This window comes from Triturus cristatus, chromosome 6, assembly GCF_964204655.1.
Source record: "Triturus cristatus chromosome 6, aTriCri1.1, whole genome shotgun sequence".
NCBI lineage: Eukaryota > Metazoa > Chordata > Amphibia > Caudata > Salamandridae > Triturus > Triturus cristatus.
The window spans coordinates 750,579,300-750,602,430 of NC_140589.1; positions in this window are offsets into that span (position 1 = coordinate 750,579,300).

A 23,131-nucleotide genomic window follows, 5' to 3' on the forward strand; every position below is an offset into this window, starting at 1 on the left:
CTCCCCCACCTCACCGCCCGCAGCACTCCCTCAGCGAGCCGCCACTGTCTCTACACCTCTGCTGGGGACAGGACAGCCATGGCGTATCATCCTCTTGCGAGATATCTTTTTAATGCCATGCAGTTGAAAACTTTAATTTGGGGGATGGCAAGGAAGAGAGATTAAACTTTCTGATCTGGGAGCATTCAATATTAATTGGTCGCGTCTCCCAGCGAACCATGGGGAGTATTGCATCTGGTTGGTAATTATATTTTTTAACTGTGCATTGCCAAGTTAGTTAAACTCAGTTGCCCTATTCCACTATCTTCAGACCACATGCCTTACTAGCCCCCGCTGAAAGAGTTAGACTCCTCAGCAAATCCATTCTTTCTTTCCCTGACTGAACCTTCATTTGGTTGTGCATTTAAAGGCCTTACTTGCTGATACCTTCTGCTCAATTTCCCCAATTCACTCAACTTCTTAACATATCATTGCTTGATTTGATTATGACAACTTTAAACTGTTTGTCTCTGCATTTGCTGTTTTGAATAACTAGAATTACTCTGACCAACAATTTGAATGATGATCTATTATTTAGTACTAATTTGAATGATCTGAATGTGCAACTTTGTTAATCTGATTAAAAAACCTTCATGGTTTGCCAACGTATTACTTTCTGCCATCCCTGTGTAGACTAATGTACTTCACTGTCATTGATGGATTGTTCAATTTTTATGCATAACCTCAGTCCAGTATGAAAGGTTGATCCGCTCGAGTGCATCATGTACTTGAGTTTGCATCAACAATCTGCATGGTGCAAATCCCAGCCAACAAAATGTTGGTATCAGAGGAGGTTTCCTGATAAGTTTTAGAGAGTTTGAATTTGCCACAAAGTCAGTTAGAATCTGCCCCAGCCGAGTCCATGTCCCCAAAGTTCCATGGTCCAGTTTGGAGAACTAGTGGTGTTCTGGCTTTCCAGAAGTGGTTGTGGTGTCCTGAGAGTGTGAGTATAAGTAGGATCATGCTTCTTTGAATGTGTGTTGTTGAGAGCTGCTGTGTATTCGATTTTGATAGGGTAGTGTGTTTCACAATGTGGAGTTCATTTGGGTTCCGGAGAGGTTTGTGTTGAAGTTGCAAATAGTTGAACTTGGGTTATCGGACTCGTCGGAGTTTAAGATCCCAGGATAGATACTGAGTTATATTAAGGGCCTGATTAAATTGTCGGATGGAAAGGCTCCAAATGGCATTCAGAATTTCCTAAACCTTGTCAGAACCTATGTTTAGTGTGACTGGTGACTTTGAGCTTTTTTCAGTGGAACAGGCATGAATTACCATTTCAGTTTTTGTTTTTAATAATGTACTGTTGCCTAGATGATCACTCTCGAGAGTTGCTGTGTGGTGCTGCGCCTAAATCATATGGTGCCACACAAGTGTTTGTCAGTCAGTGAGCGTGCCACAATGGGAAAAGTCATTACACCAGTGAGTGCCGTTCTGTGAGTAGTTAGCTCATTAACGTCAAGCTGTTATTCAATGTTAGTGCTGTTGTGTATTTCATTGTAATTGGACGAGAATTATCAGTCTTTTCATTTGAAACCTATTGATTTTGTGTTGCACTGCGTCTAGTATAAAGATGACACTTTTCAAGAAATTAAGGGCTTTGTTTAGTTAGAATGTGAAAATATTTGTTCCTAAGGGCAAGGAGACACACTTGCACATTACAAGATAACTATGCCTGCGTGGAAGAATTCACCCGCTCTTGGAGTTAGACGAATTCGGGAACTCCACACAATGGGGCTGATTTATGTTCCCTGGCGCATCCCTGCAAATCAGCATGGATGCGCCGGGGAAGATGCGTCACGCAAGTTTACCCTTGCGCCACAATAGATGCGCAGCATTTACAATGCAGCGCATCGTGGCGCAAGGATAAACAGATGCGTGACGCATCTGATGGCGGAAGGGCGGCGCATTGCTGGAGTTGCGTCGCAAGCGCGACGCAGCTCCAGCAAGGCTCAGGGATGCCCTATCGGTACAAGCTGCGTCAATCCTTATGCCTGCTTCAAGCAGGTGCAGGGATTTGACGCAGCATGGCCAGAAAAGTGACTGAGTGAAATCTTGTAGATTTCACTCAGCCACTTTTCGGAGGCGTTCCTGCGCCGGAACGCCCTCCCCCCTGTGAAGGTACGCCCACATGTGGCGCAAGCTTTACAACGTGACGCATCTCCCTAGATGCGTCACGTTGTAAATCTGCCGCAGCATGGCGCTGGCTTTGCGCCGCCGCTGCATCACAAAAGTGACGCAACGGCGGCGCAAAAGTGACGCACAGGGCTTATAAATCTGCTCCTATGTGTGTAATGCTGAGCTCTCATAAAATTTTGCCATCCTGTACGTGGTGGAACTTTTTTTCTGTTGGCGTGCATGACACGTTTTTACCACGGTTGATTAGACCTGCCAGCTGTTCGTGAGTGTGTGCAAGATTTACTGGTTGCTAGTACGGCTTCCGGTCACACCAGCACTTTCCGGGACCATCGTTGTTGTGCTGGTGAATGACCACGGCTGCACCGCAAGCAGATTCTATACACGCGAAGTAGCTAAATCTACTCAAAAACCATTTTGTTTTTAATATTCTACTCCAACAGACCGTTCAGGTTGTTTTATTGTAGAAGCCTTTTTTATTTCACTCTGTTTTTCAACAACTGTGGTAAATATTTCATTACCGGTACTATTTTTTATGCGGTAAAATCTAGTAAGAATAACTCAGTAAATATAAGAGGCAGAATCCGTGGTATTAGAGGTTCTAAAAGGCTTTATTCCTATACAAAGGAATACAATTCGAATTGCAGGCTTTCTATTCCATCACCACGAAAGTTCAGGAAGGAAGGGCATACATTATTGACAGATAAGCAGTTTTATAGAAAATGCATTACAGTGAAACAGATGCAAGAGGCGTAACAGCTGATAGTACAGATAAAAGGTGCATACGTAACTAATAGAGGCGGATATATGGGTGTAATTTAATAAACGTCATCATACATGATGTCACAAGTGGGTGGATCCATAAGAGAATCCTGCAATGTCAGCAGAAATATTTGGCAGAGATGCGCGCGCAGCCGCATGACGTGTGATTGACGTGCAACTAGAGGGTGAAGGGGACTTGACATTTAGCTCTATATGTGGAGACAGAAGTCTGGGGGTCATGTCAACCTAATCCCAAATCATATCTAATATCCTATGTTTAAAGAACTGTGTTATCCAAAAGGAAAGGTTTCTAGGATAGAATCTATTCTATACTGACTGTTAGTGCGTGTACAAGCGTCTAAGTGTCTACATGAGATGCGAGGGGGTAGGAATATTCCATGGTAACGGGGGCTATGAATTACTTGCATGAGGACAGCGAGGCCTGGCCCTTTGCACGGTAGCTGGAGGAATGTTTACCTAAACTACTAGACAGGAATGCATCGGATGAGGAGCGGAGTAGATAATCTTGAAGGTGAAATACAGTTTTTGGCAGGCAACAGGCTGGATCAGGCACCGTTAGCCGCGCAGGGAGTAGGACAAAGTTCATGGATACAGATGCAGGCTCAAACTGGAGCTTTCAGAGGCAGAAGGTAGAAAAAGGCTTGATGACAGAATTCTGGGCCTACTCGCATGAATCTGTAAAAATGTGGAAAGTGAACCACATAAAGTCGGTGGCCTTTCATACTTAGGAATGGAATATCTGACCCATTCATGGCGGATCTGAAAGAGGACATGTTGACGGTGGACGCACATATATTTGCGTCTTCAAAACTGGAACTGGAGGGAACATACATGTACTTATACAATGCACATGGAGCCGTTGGGGTCTACGATAGGGGACATAACTGATCACAAAATTCATATTTCCTCACAACAAGGAAGTGCCCCAGAGACTTCAACTTTCTGTTGCTCTCCAACAGGATCTTCCCAGTGCTTTGTCCATCTCCTGGTCACTTTTTATTTCGATTTTCGAGGTGGGAGGATCACAGTCTTTGTCTGCTTCAAATATACAATTGGATTTGAGGAATTTGATTTTGTGATATCGCATGTTAGTTCAAAAACTTTTGTATAAAGGTGTTGTATGTTTGATAAAGGCATGCACCAGTATTTATTTGTGCTTTTATTCGATTTTTACATTTATTATGGTGGGTGGTCTGGAGTTTAAGTAGAGACCTAGTTATTTATTTGTATATTTAAAAAAACAAACTTTTGTAAAGGAAACATGTTGCACATTTCATTACATTTTCTCCATGTTTGTTAAATTTGCACTACCCATTTATTTGACTATGTAGCATAGTCAGCTCATGGGCCATCCAGCCAAGAGGCCCAGAATTAGTCATGGGTAGACAAAAGAACTGTTTCTGTGGTATATATTGTTTTAAACCATCATTTAGGGCAGGGATAGCATTGGATTAAATTAAAAATGTGGGGTTTATTTTTTGTATTTCACGTTTTTTCTGCATAAAGTGTATTTAGGTGGGGCAATATTTGATACATTAGAAGGACATTGTTATAGCTCACTTATTTTTCATTTTTGGGATTGCTGAATTAATGTTAGTATTTTCTTAAGAGTAACAATGCCTCCTTTGTCTGGTCAATATGTGTGTGTGTTTACCATAGGCCACTATTCATCTTTGTTCTCCATGCCATGTGGAATAGAGCCATTTTGTGAAGTTAGTGTCCATAGGCCTGCATGTGTTCTTTTAGGGCCATGCCTCCTTGCTTGCTTTTGTTGTTTGAACTTCTCGTAGTCCCCTAGTACACCAGAAATCAATTTGTTTTTTTATTTATATTTATTATTTATGTATTTATTATTATTTCTTTTAAATATTTTCTCACACCAGCATTCATTTATTCCCACTATTATTATTCCATTTTCCCCTGGACCTCCTGCCTGCCATAGGTGCACAGTGCAAACACCAGCATTCATTATTTAAGGATTATTCCATTTCCCCCTGGACCCCCTGTATGGCATGGATGCACACACACCAGCATTCATTTTATAAGGATTATTCCATTTCCCCGTGGATCCCCTTGCTTCTCATAGGAGGAACACACCAGCATTCATATTTCAAGGAATAATCATTTTTTATCTGCACCTCACCTACTGCCACTAGTGTCTCCCTTAGATGACCATAAAGCAAACAGTTACATTTGTATGTTGTTATCCTGATGGGAAATGAAATATTATGTGTTGGTGGTGGTGTGGTTTGACTTTGGAATGGATACACTATTGTTGTCAATTATTTAGGATAATGACTCTAAATTATATTGTCTTTATCTGTACTAATCCAAACTGCAACAATGCCACGTTTCACAAAATGTTTTTCTTGCCTGTTTGCTTTTAGGCGTCTGATTGGCGCATCGAACTGAAAATGTTTTCTAAAATACACTGGGCCTAGCCCATGGAGAGCAGCATGTGCCGTAACCAAGGATTTGATTTTCACCTGTGCTTTCATTGGAAGCCAGTGCAGGTTACAAAGGTGTTGCCTGCGCTGATTCTCTTAAGGAAATCAAGCAGGGTTCTGGCAGCGGCATTTTGAACTACCTGAAGTTTGTCCAAAACATAGTCAGGTAGCCCAGTGTACAGAGGCGTTTTTTTTAATAGCAGGGCGATCCTCGCTTGCTTCCACAGCAGGGGAACAGTGACAGATGCTAAGGATACATTAATCAGCAAGTTCATCATTGGATTAATCACTGCAGAGGAGCCCGTAAGCAATTTGGTTGGCCAGGGATCTGCGGGTGAGCAGGATTTGAGGGTGGTAAGGACAGCAAGTGAGTCCCCAACAGAAACGTGATTAAAAGCAGAAAGTTTAACAAGGGTGGAAGGAGACTACTACCTGACAGGGACCAAGGCTACTGAAAGTCTATCCCGGTTGTTGAAATAGGATTGCAAAGTACGGGCCTTGTTAATAAACAAGCTCAAGAGTTCCTCACACCAGGGAAGAGACGAGGCAAGGCTGCAGGTTTCTGCTTTGTGGACTACAAAGCTATGAACAATATTAAAAATAGCTTTGGTGTTATTGCCTGAATGAGCAATGCGCTCTGCAAAGTGTGACCTTTTTGCTTGAGCAACAGCGGCATAGTAAATCTTTTGAGCCTTTTTGAGGGCAGTTCTGGCCATTAGGCAGTACTTCTGTCTCCATTTCTGTTCCAGCCTTTTGCATTGCTGTTTCTCTAATTTCAAAGAGCTAGAAAACCAAGGGTTAGTGAGGTTTTTCCTAAGCCGAGACTCAGCATCGAGGAGCGCCACTGCCTTCTCAATCCAATTATTGAAATTCTCCAGCGCTATATTCAAATCATCGGTTATCACTGGATGAGTATCAGCTAAAGCGAGACTAAAGGCCACTGGATCGATTCTATGAACAGCTTTATCCTGTTGTTCTGAGAGTAGCTGTAGCGGCAAAGAGTTATTAAGCGTTAGCCATGAGACGTAATTCAAAAAGTGGTCAGACCATGGTACTGGCAAGAGGGCAGCAACAGCAAGAGGGGTACTAGAGCAAATCAGGTCCAAAAAGTGGCTCTCTTGATGCATGGAAAAGGTAACACATTGTTGGAGTTGGGCCAACTGCAAAGTATTAAGGTCACGTGTATCCCGCAACTCAGCATTCTCCACATGGATATTGCAATCTCCAAGGATTGCAAAGTGAGAATAGCGAAGTGCCCGAGTAGTGATCACCTCATCAAGTTTTTTTAGAAAGGGGCCCGCAGGTCCAGGAGGTTGATAAACCAGTATACCCCCAGAGAATATTGCGGGGAGACTTTGATGAAGAATTCGAGATCTTCAACCTCTGGCAGCTTCTTGAGTTTGCTCCAATGATACTCCCTTTCTTCCCTTACTGCAACCGTAACACCACCCGCCCACCCCACATCCGGAATTTCGATCAACTCTAAAGATTTTGAAGCCATCAGGGATGGCTGTCTTGATAACAGGGCTAGAATGCTCTGTGAGCCAGGTTTCGGTAAGATAAAGCAAATCCAAAAACTCGTTGGTAAGTAAATCAAAGATGTTGTGGGCATGTTTAGGGACCGAACAAGCATTAATCAAGGCCACCTTTACCATGTATTCCCTATGTCTGTTTCTGGCAGTTTTGGACAAGAGGGCAGCCCCGTCAAAAAGCAAAAGACACAAACCCCATTTGCCGCGACATCCTACCTGCAAGTTTCCCCACACTTCAGAGGGCTTAAGAGAAGATGCTCCTCTCTACTATAGGAAGTGTACAGTGGTTTACCGGTGGAGGTAACCCGGGCATGCAAACTCCTGAACTAAGATTGCATCTAAGGGAATTATATATTAACTTCCAAAGGTGGAGTGACATTCAAAAGATTAAAGATCGATTGGCACAGAAAGAAAAATGAAATAAAAGGAAAGATGATGCTGGAGGACCAGATGGGCATGGTGTTCAAAGTAACACAAAGATCAACGCTAGCCCACTGAGAGAGTTGCTTGGAGGTGAAAGTATGCATGTAACTTGGAGTTATGGATATCACTTTACAATTAAAAATCAATTTCCAAAACTAAGAGAAAATCCGGACATTTGGTACACTCAGGCTGAGAGGTTTGTGAACATTTCAAAGCTGATTGGGAAGGGCTTGAATGCTGTCTTTACAATTGTCATTCCTAGTGATTTATCTGCCGAGTGCAAGGTATCAGTGCAGTGTCTGACTGATGAACCAGAAAGAGTTGTTCAAACTAATACACCTTCTCCTTTGGTCATGGAAATGTATAATCAGGTGATTAACATTTTAAAAAACTCAGTTCCTGCTGAAAGCTCATTGGTTGTAAATATCAAGAACTACTTATGAGTCCAAAGAGTCCATGAATGTCAATTAGTAAAGCCTAATGCTACCAGTGCAGCTTAGTGGTGTTGAAAGTCCCGAAAGAGGAATCTTCAGTACTTAGCAGAATGTGATTTTTTGGCAGTCAAAGCCTTTGGACGAACTCCTGTGGTATGCACAGTACTGGAGTGATGATTTGAAATCAAGACAGAAGAGAATCAAAGATAAATTTATGTTTGCCCAAACAAAGTTAGTGCAGAAAGGATATCAGAATAATCCATATATGGCAAATTCAGTTTAGAATCCTGGTGTTGCTGCTGGAATGCAGGGAGTTGGATATCCAAGTGGCTGTCAGATAATGTAGAATACTATGGTGTCCCACAAGGTTGGAGAAGAGGAATGCCAGTTGATCTGAATTCAGGGATGGACATAGCCAAATCGAAAAATACTAATCCGTGTGATTATTGTAACAAGGTGAGTCAATCAAAATTGAAATGTAGGTTGAATACAAATTGAGTGCAAATTGATGGTCAGGTGCCAAATATAAATGTGACGCTTACACAAAATATGTAAATGCAAAGACCTCAAAATGCTAAAATGCCCCAAATCCCGTTACAACAGGAAAACATGACTGTCCTGAGGTTTAATGCAAACCAGGCACCTGAGTTCAACAAAAGCCTTTCACAAGTTCGGAAGGTCTCCAACAGTTGCCGATCTTCCACAGTTCCGGAGATCCTTGTTCTGATCAATCACAGTGAGTGTGCCTGACAGGAGAGGCAGATTGTATCCTTGGCCCAGTCTTTGAGGTAAACCAGAGTGGCCATTATGTGGATGGAGAGGTGAATGGCCGCTCTGTGTCATTTTTGATCGACATCTGAGCTACTTGCTCTACTGTTTGAATTGTAGAGGTTCCAAACCTACCCCTATCCGAAAAACAAATCCAGATTGCAGGTTTTTCGCCAAAATAGATTGTGAATCCTTTTTAAACTAAAGTACTTCTGAAGATAGGTCCTACTGAAGACAACAATCAGTTTGTGATATATGATTCAAGTCCAGTCAATTTATTGGGCAGGGAACTCCTCTGCTAGCTTAATTGTATGATCAATTGTGCGACAGATGCTGTCAAGCTTCAGACATAAGATGAGGATATAGAATTTAAACTGGGCACACCAAGGCCAGCCGTTGGACTGTTCTCCGTTTTAATAAACGAGGACTTACCCCCTGACTCAAAGGATTCCTTGATGGAGAAAGGCTGGGATTTTTCTGGCAAAGATATTGGCTTGAACAAAGATGTTAAACCTGTAGGAGTAACAATCAAACAGAATGTTAAATATCCCTAAATGCTCCATTACAACCTCTCTCAAGAGCAGTGTCTTAAATCACCCCCGTAATAGAATCTATGCCAGAATGTGACATCTTGAAAAAGGTACTAAGGAGTCTCTGTGCTTCACCTATAATGGTTGTGCAGAAGGCAAATAGGAAGTGGAAAATTGTGCAGAACCTCCGAAAGGTCAATAATATTGCTGTCCCATGTTGTTGCATGGTACTGCTTCCTGCTGTGAATCTGTTCCAGATACCCTGTGATGCTCAGTGGTTCACGGTCATCGACCTGTGCCAAACATTCTTTTCCATTCCTTTGCATAAGGACAGTTAGAGTTTCTTTGCATTCTGATTCCAAACTACATTTCTGGCATGGTGCCAAGATCCACAGGGGTATGCAGAGAGTTCCACGATCTTCAATTGGATCCTGGAAAGGAATCTGGAGACTTTGCAGTTGCCATACAATTCAGTCCAGGTCCAGTACATTAATGACCTATCGGTAGTGTTCATCACGCACAATGCATGCAGACAGGACACCATTGACCTGTTCAAGCAATTGGCCAAGAACTGATATAAAGGGACCCTGCCTGAAAGAAGTTATGTATGTGAGACGCTATATTGAGAAAGGAGCTAGAAAGGTGTTGCATAGAGAATCTCTCCAATACTGAGAATGAACCCTTGCACTATGCAACGAGAAGTCAGAATGTTTCTGTGAATGGTGGGCTACTGTTGACAGTGGATTCTCAACCTTTGCCTAGTATCAAAGACTCTACGGAGGCTAACATGCCAATATGTGACTGATCAACTACCCTGGGAGAACAAGTGCATTAGTGCCTTCAAACTGAGAGATAGACTTTGCTGTGCCCTAACTATAGGAATACCGGATTATAAGATTATAAGGATTTTGTTTTGTACTGCAGTGGAAGGGAAGGGTGTGCCCTGTTGGTGTTGAGACCCATGGAAATTCTAAATGTCCTGTTGCATACTTTCCTTCTACTCTTGAAGCGATAGCTGCAGAGTTACAGGGTTGCCTAAAGGTGGTGGCTGCAATTGGTGTCAGCATTCAGAAATGTGTGGGAATCGTTGTGGGCTACCCACTTACGTAAAGGTTCCTCATTCTCTGAATATCTTGCTCTCCCACACTCAAACATAATATGAGGTCCATAGTAGGTTGACCAGCTAAGAGCAGGTTATTATTGCAGCATAGAACATGTTTCTAATGAGGTGCTCCTGTCTCAATCCTGCCACACTGTTGCCTTTGCCTGTGACTGAAAAAAATGAAAACAAAGTTGATCATGACTGTCTAGATGGCACAGAATAATGTACCAAGTTAAGACCCAACATTTGAGATGTACCGCTGAAAGAACCCGATTGTATGTTGTTTGTGGACTGCTGGGTTTGAGAGATGAATGAGGAATTCGGAAAGCAGACTAGCCTGTTTGCACCTTAAAAGGTGTAGTGGAGTCTCCCATTTGTACAACATAACCCCTGCACTGGTGGCTGAGCCTGTTGTGTGTCTAATGATTTGCGAATTACTATCTATACCGGCAGCCAACATGGGTTTGGCGCTGTGAGGAAATATTGTGTATTATATGGTTTGGTTGTGCGACCTCACCATGTAATACACTTCCTAAACTCTTTAGGACCAGTGGGTTTTGTTTGTTAACCCCTATTGCTCATCCCTGGATATTTTTGGCTCTGAGCAGCAAGGCTTACACAAATGAACATGTGTAAAGCATTATAAGAGCACCAAAACATTTGAAGAAGAAATACACAAGACACTAAAAACATCCGACTCCAGTTTGCAAATGCAGACTGTATTTTTATGTATTTTTAGAGATCACTATGAAAAGATTCACTGGAGGGTTCTGGAGGTTTAGATTTTCCAATGTATCATATATATGCACTTTTTATCTAACTGCAAACAAGCATTACCAAATTCAACAAGTTAGGCGCTTCAACACTTTTTCACTAACAGGTGTGGGCTAGTTTTATTGCGGTTTGTTAGAGTTATTTTCAGTGACCAACTCTGTCAGCGAGCAGGTCAGGAGGGCCAACAAGATCCAAAGAAACTGTTACCACAAAGGTGGAAACCTTCTTCAATGATTTCCAGGCACTTTTATCCATCTCCAATAGGTTGCTATAGAAGTGGTCCCGATGCAAGTGCTGAAGATGCTCAAATATGCTGTGGATGCGATGCAGTCAACAGGGTATTCCGGTGGCTAGTCCTCATTTCATGAAGGGTGTGAGGCAGTCCTGGTCACAGGATCGACGTTCATCGAATTTCTCTTGGTCCTGGTAAAAGTCCAGTTGCCACTGGGCTACCAGTCACCCGGTATCATGGTGATGGCAGGATCCTTCCTTGGATGTTAACTTGCCTTCTGGGTGACCAAGCTGCACTCCGATGACTCACCCAGGTTCTGATAACTCAGGTGCAACTTTGTTCCTCGAGTCCTTGGTGTCTGCTGTTGCATGCCAATGAGGAGCAGCAGCTCAAAGATTTGGGCTACCAACTCGCCCGAGCAGGCTTCTTCAGTTGTTGTTGTCCTGTGCTGCAAATAGGAGGTCAGCCATCTGCCCCTTGGAGTTTCTTGTTTTGGCTGGACTCTGAAGATTATTTCTGGATAAGCAGGACACAGCAGGCACAGTCCCTCATACTTTGCTAGCCTCCAGGTTCAGCAGGTGCAGTCCACACTCATACAGCCTTTCTTTGCCGGTTCCACGGTACAGCAGGGCAGTCCTTCTTTGGTTCTTCTTCCATTTCAAATCAGATCTGAGTTCTTGGTGCCAGGGGTGCCCGTTTTATGCGCAGAAAGGTCCCTCGGGGTAGATGCTGATGACCACTTCATGGGAAGTGCAGCATCTACCTATCCCAAGTTGCAACATTTTGCTCACTCCCAAGATGACAGAACCCTTCTCTCAGTGTGCAGAGCTCAACAGCCCAACCCAGAGGTGTTGTAACCAAAGGCAGCTACATGCCCCTGAAAAAACCACCTTGACAACAGTTTCCCCATTCATTCCCGGTTAGCAGCTAGTCTGCATAAACAATATGGCTGTCCCTCTCCCAAGTATCCCCCATTTGCCCTTCAAAAGCAGCTTCAGCTTTGGAGCTTGCCTTCTGGGCCAACACCCATGTGGCTTCATGCAGGAGGGAGGTACCACCTCTCTCCAGTGCAGACCCCTATTGTCTCCTTTCCCATGAGTCATTAGCACCTCTCTTTGTTACCCTTAACTGCATAGGAGAAGGAAAGCACCAAAGTGGTAACTTTGTAAAATGTATACATCACAACCTGTTGCATTAATTTTGACTTGAGAATCCATTGGGCTGAATACCTTGAAGTATTCACTTTAGTCACACTGTTCAATTATCACAGCCTACGGAGTCAGCGTGTAACCCTATGCTCCCCAATGGGGCGACCGAGTCTTTCCAGAGTAAAAACACCAGTTTGGCTTTTTTACTATCGCATGTTCTGGCCATGAAATATGCTGTATCCTGCCTCAGGGTCTGGTAGACCTGCCATGGGGATGACTTGCACATATTTCAAGGGGAGATTTAAATTTGCCCTGGCTTTAAAGGGCAAGGAATTTGAAACTGCTCTTCCAGCCTGCAGTGGCAGACTGGGTGACTCGTTTTACCTGTGTCATACCCAAGGTGAAACACTAAGTGCTGCACTCCTTGGGGTAACTTACATGCACTGGATACCTTGAGTACAATATACTAGGGGGCATATGTATCAACATCTCCATTTGCAATTCTCAAATTGCGATTTTTTGAGAATCGCTATTTGAGAATTGCAAAACGGGATGTATTTAAAAAAACGCTCAAATTTTGCGATTTCTTAAAATTCCTTAATTGCGATTAGCAAATTGCAAAATCGCAATTAAGGAATACCTTCCCATTCATTCCTATGGGCCAGGAGGCCCATAGCAATGAATGGGAAATCCTTCTCAATTTGCGAATCGCTATTTGCTAATCGCAAATTGAGAATATTTTCAAAGGTGCAAGGGTGTCATGATGACACACTGATGCACCCCTGAAATCAGCATGTGTGCACATATGGCGCACATACACGCCCTAAGGGCATGTATGTGCACCACATGGCACTTTGAAATATGCAAAAAAGGGCATATTTCAAAGAAATCGCAATTTACCACTAACTTAAAGTTGGTGGTAATTTGCGATTTCTTAAGGAGAAATCGCACAACTTGGGTGCGTGTTGCATTGCATTTAAGAAATCGCAATTTGCGATTTTTAAATGCTTACACAAACTTAAGAAATCGCTAATTTAGCGATTCCTTAAGATTGCGAGGCTGAAATGCCTCATACATCTCCTTTTGCGATTTTGTAGTCGCAAACGCAGTTTTTTTGCGATTCGCAGCGTTTGCGAATACAAAATCGTTTGATACATATGCCCCTAGGGACTTATAGGTATGATAGCTTATGCCATTTGGGTATGAGCCAATGTAACATACACTGCGTGTTTAAGATGCAGTGATTAAACCCCCATATATGTGTCACTGCTGAAGATCTGAGTCATTGGTGTTTCACCTGGCAGCATTTAAATCCTAATAGGAGAACCTTGGTGACCATGAGACATATATGAAGATTAGGTGGTCCTTTCAATTGCATGCAACTTGATTTTGCCAAGATGCCCATGTGCAATGGCTTCTATTAATTCGTAGTAGTAGGGTATATGTTTTTCCGATGCACAAAAGCATACCCAACTAGGAGAAAGGACAGTCTCACTGTGGCCAAACTGATGTTAGACAGCTGATTCCAAGGTTAGCCTTATGGGTTTCTCTGGAGTCAGATCGTGGAAGACATTTAAAAAATTAGGTGATGAGAATGTTGTGTGTTGCCCTGAAGTGGATCATAGGTTTGTAGTTACATGCCTGAAGCATTAGGTATTGTCGAACAAATCAATGGTACTCTGAAGTTTTATCTAGCCAAAGTCCCTCATGTGGTCTGATGCCTTTGGTGCTGGTGAGTCTCCAAAGCACTCCTGATCAGAAGACAGGACTGTCTCCACAAAAAATTCTCATGGGGGAGTCTTAAGACTTCCCACTGTGCCAGCAGCTATGCTAGTAAACATTACAGATACATAGATGATGCTGGTACTCAACTACTGCAAAGGATTGGATGATGTTGTGTGTTTTGTCTCTTATCAGGTCAAGGCAGCAACTCTCCTTCTGAGACAAGAACTGTGCCATGACTCAAGTCCAAGAGATTGGGTCCTGCTGAAGAAACATGTCATAAAAAGTTGGCTGGAGCTCTGCTGGTGTGGCACCTTTCATGTCATCTTTGTACCGAACACTGCTGGGAAGCATGGTGGACTCCAGAACTGGTTAATTGGTTCTCACGCCAGAAGAGTGAGACAAGCTGATGAAGAAGAGGTGACAGCAACCACTGATTTATGGAGTCAAACTCCAGTGCACCCTGAATGATCAGACAGGGGAGAAGAGTGTGCATACTTTCTCAAAATCAACCAGAGACAAATGCCGATCTTGTAGTAAATGAGCCAAGCGTAGGTACAATGAACTAACTTGAAGAGACTGTAAACAATAACTTAAAGCTTGAAAGAGGGCCAAGCAGTGGAGCCAAAGGGGGCTAAGAAGAGAAAAGTGGTCGAGAAATGGTGAAAGACTGAGAGCTATTGTGTCAAAGGAGCCCATCCCAGAAACAATCAATGAAGAAACCTATGACAAGTGAACAAAGTGACAGTGAGGATGAACAGCCAGTAATCAGGACCTCAAGGAGAGCGAAGGTGCCTAGTAATATGTTCCCACCTCCTGAATGGACATACTTTTGCTGAAAGTGGGTCTCACTGGGGAACACATGAGACTGAGGATCAACTGGAAGTGCTTGAAAAACCTCAGTGAAAAGGGCTACCACATTGAAGACTGATTGAGTTTTGATTTTGACTTACTTTATAATTGCTGAAGACAATTGAACCTATATATGTATACATACACTCATCTTTGAACTTACCAATGTTTTGCTCATTTGCACAAGTAGAAGATGACAAATGGAATTCACTTTGGCTTTTTAATTTTGTTTTCCTGGAAACCCTGACTCTAGAGAAACAATGGTCTCTAATTCCCCAAACAACTGAGTGATATTCACCATCCTGGCCTTTGTTATTTTTATGATTGGTATATTAGTGTGTTTAAATTCTTCTGTTGAGCATGCTGCCACTATAGCTAAGTGTAATTTATCTCACCTAGATGAACAGCATAGATTTAATATGAAGGTTTTACATAGAGATGGTTCCAAAGGGGATTTTTGTAAAAACATGTTTTTTAATCTGTTGGATGAATCATGCATTTGCTTGATTGCTACATATGCACATTGTTCCCTGCTTCCACTGCCGAGGCAGTGACCTTTTATCACTTACCTCTAATTTATTTCTGGTCTTGTAGTATAATTCTTAGTTGTATGTATCATCAGTGTTGTTTTGAATATGATTTAGCCTTTGAACAGTTGCCTCCGTACAAACATTTGAGCTTCTTTATTTTGCTGGATATATGGATACAGTATAGAATTTCTTTGGATCTCCAACAAAGATTGACATTTTATGTTCTCAGAAAAAAAGAATGTCATGTAAGTTGACTAATCAGAATTAAAGTTAAAGTAAAAGAGAAAAGATAACGCTGATTGGGAAAATTAAGAAAAGAAGCTAAAGATTGCTGGGATACAACTAAAGTTGATTTTAGATTCGGAACAAAAAGGAAAGCTTTGGCTTATGTGGAGAAAGGAACATATTAAAAATCCTCAGATTTTTTAGTTGGATTGAATGTTAGCAACACAAAATGATGATGGACGGAATGCTGAACATTGTCAAACATTCACCCCCAGTCACAGCTGTTGCTGTAGTCATCCTAAGTGGAAAGGGTATACCCAGAGTTGGGTCCTGGACTGTCTAAGCCACTGGGTTTCAGCTAGCCTGGCTGATGAGGGGTGATACCCCAAAACTGGTGCCAGGATGCTTGTTTTGTGGTCCAGTGAGGACCTGGCAGTTCAGGCTGGACTGTTCCCATGAGGAGTAGGTCAAGACTGATTTGGATATGGCTGGGTACAAACTGGGAGTGGCATTGCTAGCAAAAAAACAATTGATTTAACCCAGATCTGTGACTGGGGCTGAAATTTTGACAATGTTCAGCATTCAATCTATCATCTTTCTGTGATGCTTGGAGTGAATGTTCACAGCGATTTTACGTTTTAGGAGAGTAAGTCTTTCTTTGGTGGAAAGGATCCCGTCATCTCTGCGGGATCCCATTATTTCTGCAGTTCTTCAGTATTTGTAATTCCATGTTTTCTATCGAACTTTTCCCTTCAAAATGCAAAAAGACCTCTATTTTCCCTCTCATAAAGAAACTGATTTTTGACCCAGACAACCCCTCCAATTATTGCCCCATCTCCAGATTAGCGTTCCATGCAAAAATTGTGGCGAAAATAATGAATTCACAACTGGCCTAATACATGCAGGAACAAAATCTTTTACAGCCCTCACAGTTTGGGTACCGACCTGGACACAGCACTGATACTGCTCTGATAAAGGCCAATGAGGTGATAAGGACTGCCCCTGACAAGGGAGGAACCACGGCCCTTATTCTCCTACATCTATCAGCTGCGTTTGATACAGTTGACCATTCAGTTTTGGTCCCCTGGCTCCAAGCATTATGCATAAGAAGGAAGTATCTTGTTCTACTAAACTCATTCCTGTAAGGAAAAGAACACACAGTGATGTTAGACTTCTAAAGTTCCAAAGCTTTCTCTCTTTCTTGTGGGGTCGGCAAGGGTCCTCACTTAGCCCCACATTGTTCAACCTTTATGTAATAGAGCTAGCCTCACTGATTCAACATTACTGTTTTCTCCCTCATGTCCTAGGCAGAGAATTCTCCCAACTTGTGTTGTCGGCCCTTAACAATGTTAACACCGTAAGTACTCAGCTTCACAATTGTATGCAAGCTATTGGTGAATGTGATGGGCAATCATTGCTTAAAGGTAAACTCAGGCAAAACTGAGGTAATCCTCTATGGGAATAATCTACAATTCTGCTGGCCCTCAGAAATGGGATTTCTCCCAACGCCAGTTGATAAAACTAAAAATGTTGGGGTAGTAATCAATGACAAGCTGAATTTTGGTAGCCAGATCAATTTTGTAGTCTCTTCCGCATTCAATACCCTGAGGATAATCAAGTAAATCCTTCCATTTATCCTACGGGATGCAAAAAAAGCAAGGATCACAACCCTAGTACTATATAAAAATGTATTACTGCAATGGGTTGTACTTGAATTACAAGAACAATACCGCAATAAATTACAGTTACTGCAAAATGCGTCAGCCAGATTCCCCCTGGGCATTCCTAAATATATCAATCATTCACAATGGCAATCAAAGGGCTTCATTGGTGGACTGTAAAAAATAGCATTAGATTCAACGTGTTTTGTATGACTTACAAAGCCCTATACGATGCGCTTTATACATTTTTTAACACGAGATAAAAGAAAAATTCATTATATGTGCGGGAAGGGCTCTTATTTTCAGATTACTGCAAATTCGGTAGGCATGTGCTATTCAGCGTCTGTGTTCCCTATAGTGTATCATATAGCTGATATAGATGATAAGTGAGTAGTGTTCCATGGTAGCACTGAGGAGCATATTTACAAGGATTTATCGCTGAGTCATCGGCACTTTATCACAGCCAAAGTGGCGATAAATTTACATCCCCATTCACAAGCTGGTGCTAACAGCCCAAAGCACCAGTTTACCCGCGATAGCAGCCGCAAAAAACATCGCCACAGAGGATCACTGCAACTATCTCAAATGAGATGCAGAGTGGGCGCCCGTGCCAAAATCTGCGACAGCATCACACCACAACATTCTCAACGACCAGCCACATCGGCGATAAAAACACAAAATGGGCAATAAGGCGCGTTAGCACCAATAAATCTACCCCTGCTCTGACCTGGTGTAAAGTCGGCCGGCAGCCAGCACCACAAAAGGGAGACCAGCCCAGGGCCACATCGGAAGTGCGACAGATGCCATGGAGCCACTCATCATGCGGCCCGGACACCCAAGAGGGCCACATCGGAAGTGCAACAGACGCCATGGAGCCACTCATCATGCGGCCCGGACACCCAAGAGGGCCACAACACCAACCCACACTACCCCAGGACCCCAACCCACACCCAGAACACCCCCCCGGACCACCACAGATGCAGCACAGACAAAGACAGCGGACCCCCAGCCGCACAGACCCAAAATCTGACAATGTCACCATCCACCACAGGCTGAAAGGGACAACCATCCTACGCATCCTGCCCACCATCACCTAACAGGCCAACGACACCAACACAGCGGACAACCAACATCCCACCCCACACAGAGCTGCTGGCTTGGCTGCACCTAGTAGCCCCTGGCACACCCCAAACAACACCCACCAGATTCGGAGGAGTCTCACAGCCAGCCACATCCAAGTCCCCCACACCTGTCCTGGACATCACCATCACCCTGGTACCCCAGTCCCCATTCGTCCAACACAATGCCCTGGATCCACTGGACACCAAGCAAGGACCATACGCCATAGCAAGATGCACGCACGTGTTCGTGCAATCCACAGCACATATGTCCTACCAGTGCACCCTGGTGACACAGCACACAATCACCGCAACAGGAAGCACACGTATTAAATCAATGTGCAGGCAATATCAGAACACCGTGGAACCTCCAACAGTGTCGCATCCAAATACACAGCCAGTGTGCATGATTCCTTCACACACCGACACTCCATCATCAACCAGCGTCCCCACGATGGCAACAAGGGAAATGCACAGCCCCTTGTCAAGTTCAAAATGAACACCCCACTCTCCTCAACTCCTCAACCATGCAACATACAACTCTGGCAATGCACACGTCACAAAATCACAACCAACATGCACAACAACATGCCCACCCACCAGACACGACAGAACAACTTACAATGGTAATCTGGGCAAGCCCTGAACATGAGCCATCAATGGCATGGCACCTCAGCCACACAAAAGCCGAATGTGGGGAGAAGTGGCAACCAGGCATGTGTGAAGGATGCAGTAGAACCATGATTGGGAAAGTACACAATGCCAAGAGTGGCAGGGATGTGCTGGACAGACCGCAGTATGCAGAACACACACGTATCCACGGCGACATACACCTCTGGTGTATGGAGTGTAGTGGAGAGTGGACGCAACCATGTCACCCCAGCCAGTGGGGGACCGCGCAAAAATGTTGCCTGTCACACCCCCTAAGCATGACTGGAGTGGGATGGCCCGGCGTACGCCACGCCAACGTAGGGGTGTGAATAAAAAGCACGTAGCCCTGAGCGTGATCCTCTTCCAGAAAGAACAACGTCTCTGCCAGGGTGGCGCCTCCCACCCCGCCATGAGGCCAATGCCATCCTCATGAGTGGAGTTGCCTGCAATGCTGTGTGCCTGCCGGACCCCAGCACGCTGGACCACAAACCCTGCAGGCCTGCCCCTGTGCAGCCAGGCCACACTGATCACCTTCCAACACCGTCGTGTGTCAAGGAGGGCCCACCACGTACCAGCGCAAGCTCCAAGCCCGAGGGCCAGCAGCTACAGCACCAGACCGACCCCCGATCAGTGAGGCATAGTTCCATATGGGCATCTTGCGACACGTGGTGCCACTGAACTTGATCTATGCAGGCCGGTGGGGCCATCCAACCTATGCCAGCGACACTCCTCAGGCCTACTCCACGGTCAAGTAGGTCACAGATTTGGAACTCAACATCGATTATTTAAAGGCAGAATACATATCATCGCATGCACAGAGAGGCGTAAGAGGATGACACGTTGCAGTCTGGAGGGAACAGGATCATCGTTACGTAGGTAAACGAACATTATCCACAACTTGCCTTGTGTCACTAACTCTGTGCCTCGCGAGCCAACGACACATGGCTGTGGCCCACTGCTGACCGCTGACTACACTGCGGTCCAGTAGGTCACAGAGGCTTGTTTTAGCAATGGTGGAGTTCATATCAGTGTACCGGCATCATCGCAGACTGCATCCCCTCTCAGCACCTGTGCCACTAAGTCTGTTCCCCGACAATCATTGACACTCTCTGGTCAAACTTTGGTGGCATCTGAGTCTACAGACTAGGGGGCAGTTTTCAACCTCATGCAGCTGATACCGAATTGGTGGTGGTAACAAGGCTGTCGCTTTCCACTCATCCATTTGCTGCTTCTGGATAACATCAGACCTCTACATCATGCCCTGGAGGACATCTTCCACTGTCCCCTGCAACCCTCCGCAACATACACCTTGGACATTGATGGTGACCCGCTCAGGTCGCATGGGCCATCTGACTGCACCGCAAGTCACCGTCCCGTGGCTAGGTGCCTGTGACTGCCGCAGTACATCTGGTGCCACTAACTCTGTGCTGGTCCTGTCCGGGACCCCTTCTTCTGAGATATTGGATGGCCACTGAAGCGGTGGCCCTGCGCTGTACGGAGCCTGCATCCTACCAGGGCGGATACATTAAATCGAGTCCGAACCGGCCCGGACGTTGCATCACCGCAGGAGGCACACGCCACCACCGCAAGGACCACCTCCAACCGCCATCTGCCAGAGTCAAAACGGTGGTCCTGACAGACTGACAGAGTTGCTCAGACTTGTTGTGGATGCCATCATCGGCATGATACCCTGCTCAGCACTCCAGGTGACAGTGATTCAGTGCACCGCAAGCCATTGTCCGTTACTGATTGAGTTTTGTGCTGTGGAGAGGTTGTGCAGCAATGTCACCTCAAACAGTGTGGGAGCCGTGGACGTTGATGGGGAAGATGATGCAGGTCTGACACACCCCACTGCATCTGCATGAGGAGTATATATCGAAGGGACTGTTTGTGGGGGGCTGGATTCTTCTGCGGGACAGTGTAGATGTGATGTCGTACGTGTACATTTCCATTTCACAGTTTCTGGCTCCGTCAGATGTAGTAGGCATGTTTCTGTGCATGTGCGGAGCCAGTTGTGTCCTCTGTTCTGCAGTGTGGGCTATGCGCGTTGTTCCTCATTGTCGTCAATGTGGGTGTGCTGTTTGTGCTATGTGTGTGTGCTGCAGGGTGCCAAGGAGATTTGGCCCATGGACCTGGGTGATTGTGGGTGTGCAGTGTGCTACACCTCGTTGTGCATGTGTGCCATTGTAACAACTCCCCCCACCCCCCCAGTCCCTGGTGATGTTGTGTCAGGTCCTCTCGAGTTGTGTCCGTACTCCCTACTCCTTGCAGCGACTCCACACTGATGACTGTGGCCTGGGTTTCCTTCAGCTCCTCTGGTGGCACTGGACTGCCACCTTCTTTCGCCGTTGCTGCCTTCGCGTCATGCCAGTGCCTATTGGCCTCCTGGATAGGCCTCCTCGGCACTCCAACTGCATTCCAGGTGGTCTGCTAGTGGGTCAGTTGCTGGTAGTGTTCTGTCACCTCTGTGACTCTGGTCTTCTTTTCCTGCGGAATGCACCCCGTCTTCCTCTCCCTCTTCTCTTTGGCCTTCCCCGACCCCGTTGTTCCTTACTGGTGGTCTGTGGGGGTTGAGGGGTTCGAGTTGGCCCCTGCGCTGTGTCGGTGTGCATCCATGTTGCTACGCACTTTGGATTGTTTTTGGTGTATTTTTTCTGTGGTTTTTATAGTGCATTGTTCCGCCAGACGCATGGGATTTGCAGGCCTGTGGCTGGTTTTCACTACTTTTTGTACCGCGGTTGGCCTCATTGCAAATTTTTTGCGTTCACGTATCACATTTATGCGCATGGCATTGATTTTCACGCAGATAGTTTGCACGTTATCTGCTGACTATCTCATGGTACCGCCTTGTTGTGAATCCCACATTGTCACTGGGTTATTTTCCCGCGATGGGCCACGATATTGAAAGTTGCGTTACGCTACTCTTGCGGTAGTTATCACACGTTCGTGTGAGTATACCCCTGAGTGTAGTGCTTCTCAAATGGTTGGTGACATCTTTGATGCTATGATTTCTTCTGTAGGACCAGTTTTGAAGGACCTGAAGATTAGAAAGCTATCTACATTGGTTGATCATCTTGCAAAAACTACATCTGGTGCCTTGTCTGCTATCAATCCAGACCTTGTGGCAATTAAAGCCATGGATCTACAGAATAGGTTTGCTTTAGATACCTTACTCTAAAAAAAGGGCGGAGTCTGTCACATGTTACTCATCCAGTAGTGCTGTACATACGTGCTAAGTGGTGATTAACACGTTTACTATTAATATTTATGACCTTTCTAAAGATTTGAAGACATAAGTAGGAACAGGTCCTTGGAAGGCAATTTGAAAAAGATTTTATGCAGTAGGTAGATGGCTTCATGGCACTGGCAATAACATTTTAGTGACTACATTGACCCACATATTTATCATTACTACCATGGCTAAATACTTCTTTCATTTAATAAGGAGAATCAGATGGATAACTGGAAGGAACTGATAAAAGTGTAAGGGAGGAGAATCGGTGACAAAGGGAAAAGGGAGAAAAAGAAAGAGGGAAGAGGTACAACGTGGAGCGATGCAGAGTCATCTGCATGATGAACTAAGAGATCTAGTAGAGTCTAGACATAAACAGCAGAAGTCAATAACTGGAATTTCAAAATCAGTCACAAGCAGAAATATGAATGTAATGTTTGATGTCTCTCCAATGCACCAGAGGTAAGAATTGTTGACACTCTGTCAATATTTTGAATTGTATACTAATCTGCAAATCCTATACTCATATATAAAGCATAACGTTCACATTAAAGTTGCAATAGTTAATATAAGGCGTAGTTTAAATGACTCATGCTAACATGAAAAGTCTATTTTTTGGCTGTTGTGTTGTTTGAGTTAATTGGGTTGTTACAAATGTTTGTTTTATAGGGAAGTGTTTATCTGTGTGAGTTTCACTGAAAGCTTAATAATGAATTGCTACACCTGTGCTGGGAACAGACCGACCACGATATATCATCATTTTGCAAGATGTCTATGTCCTTTGACGGCATTTCA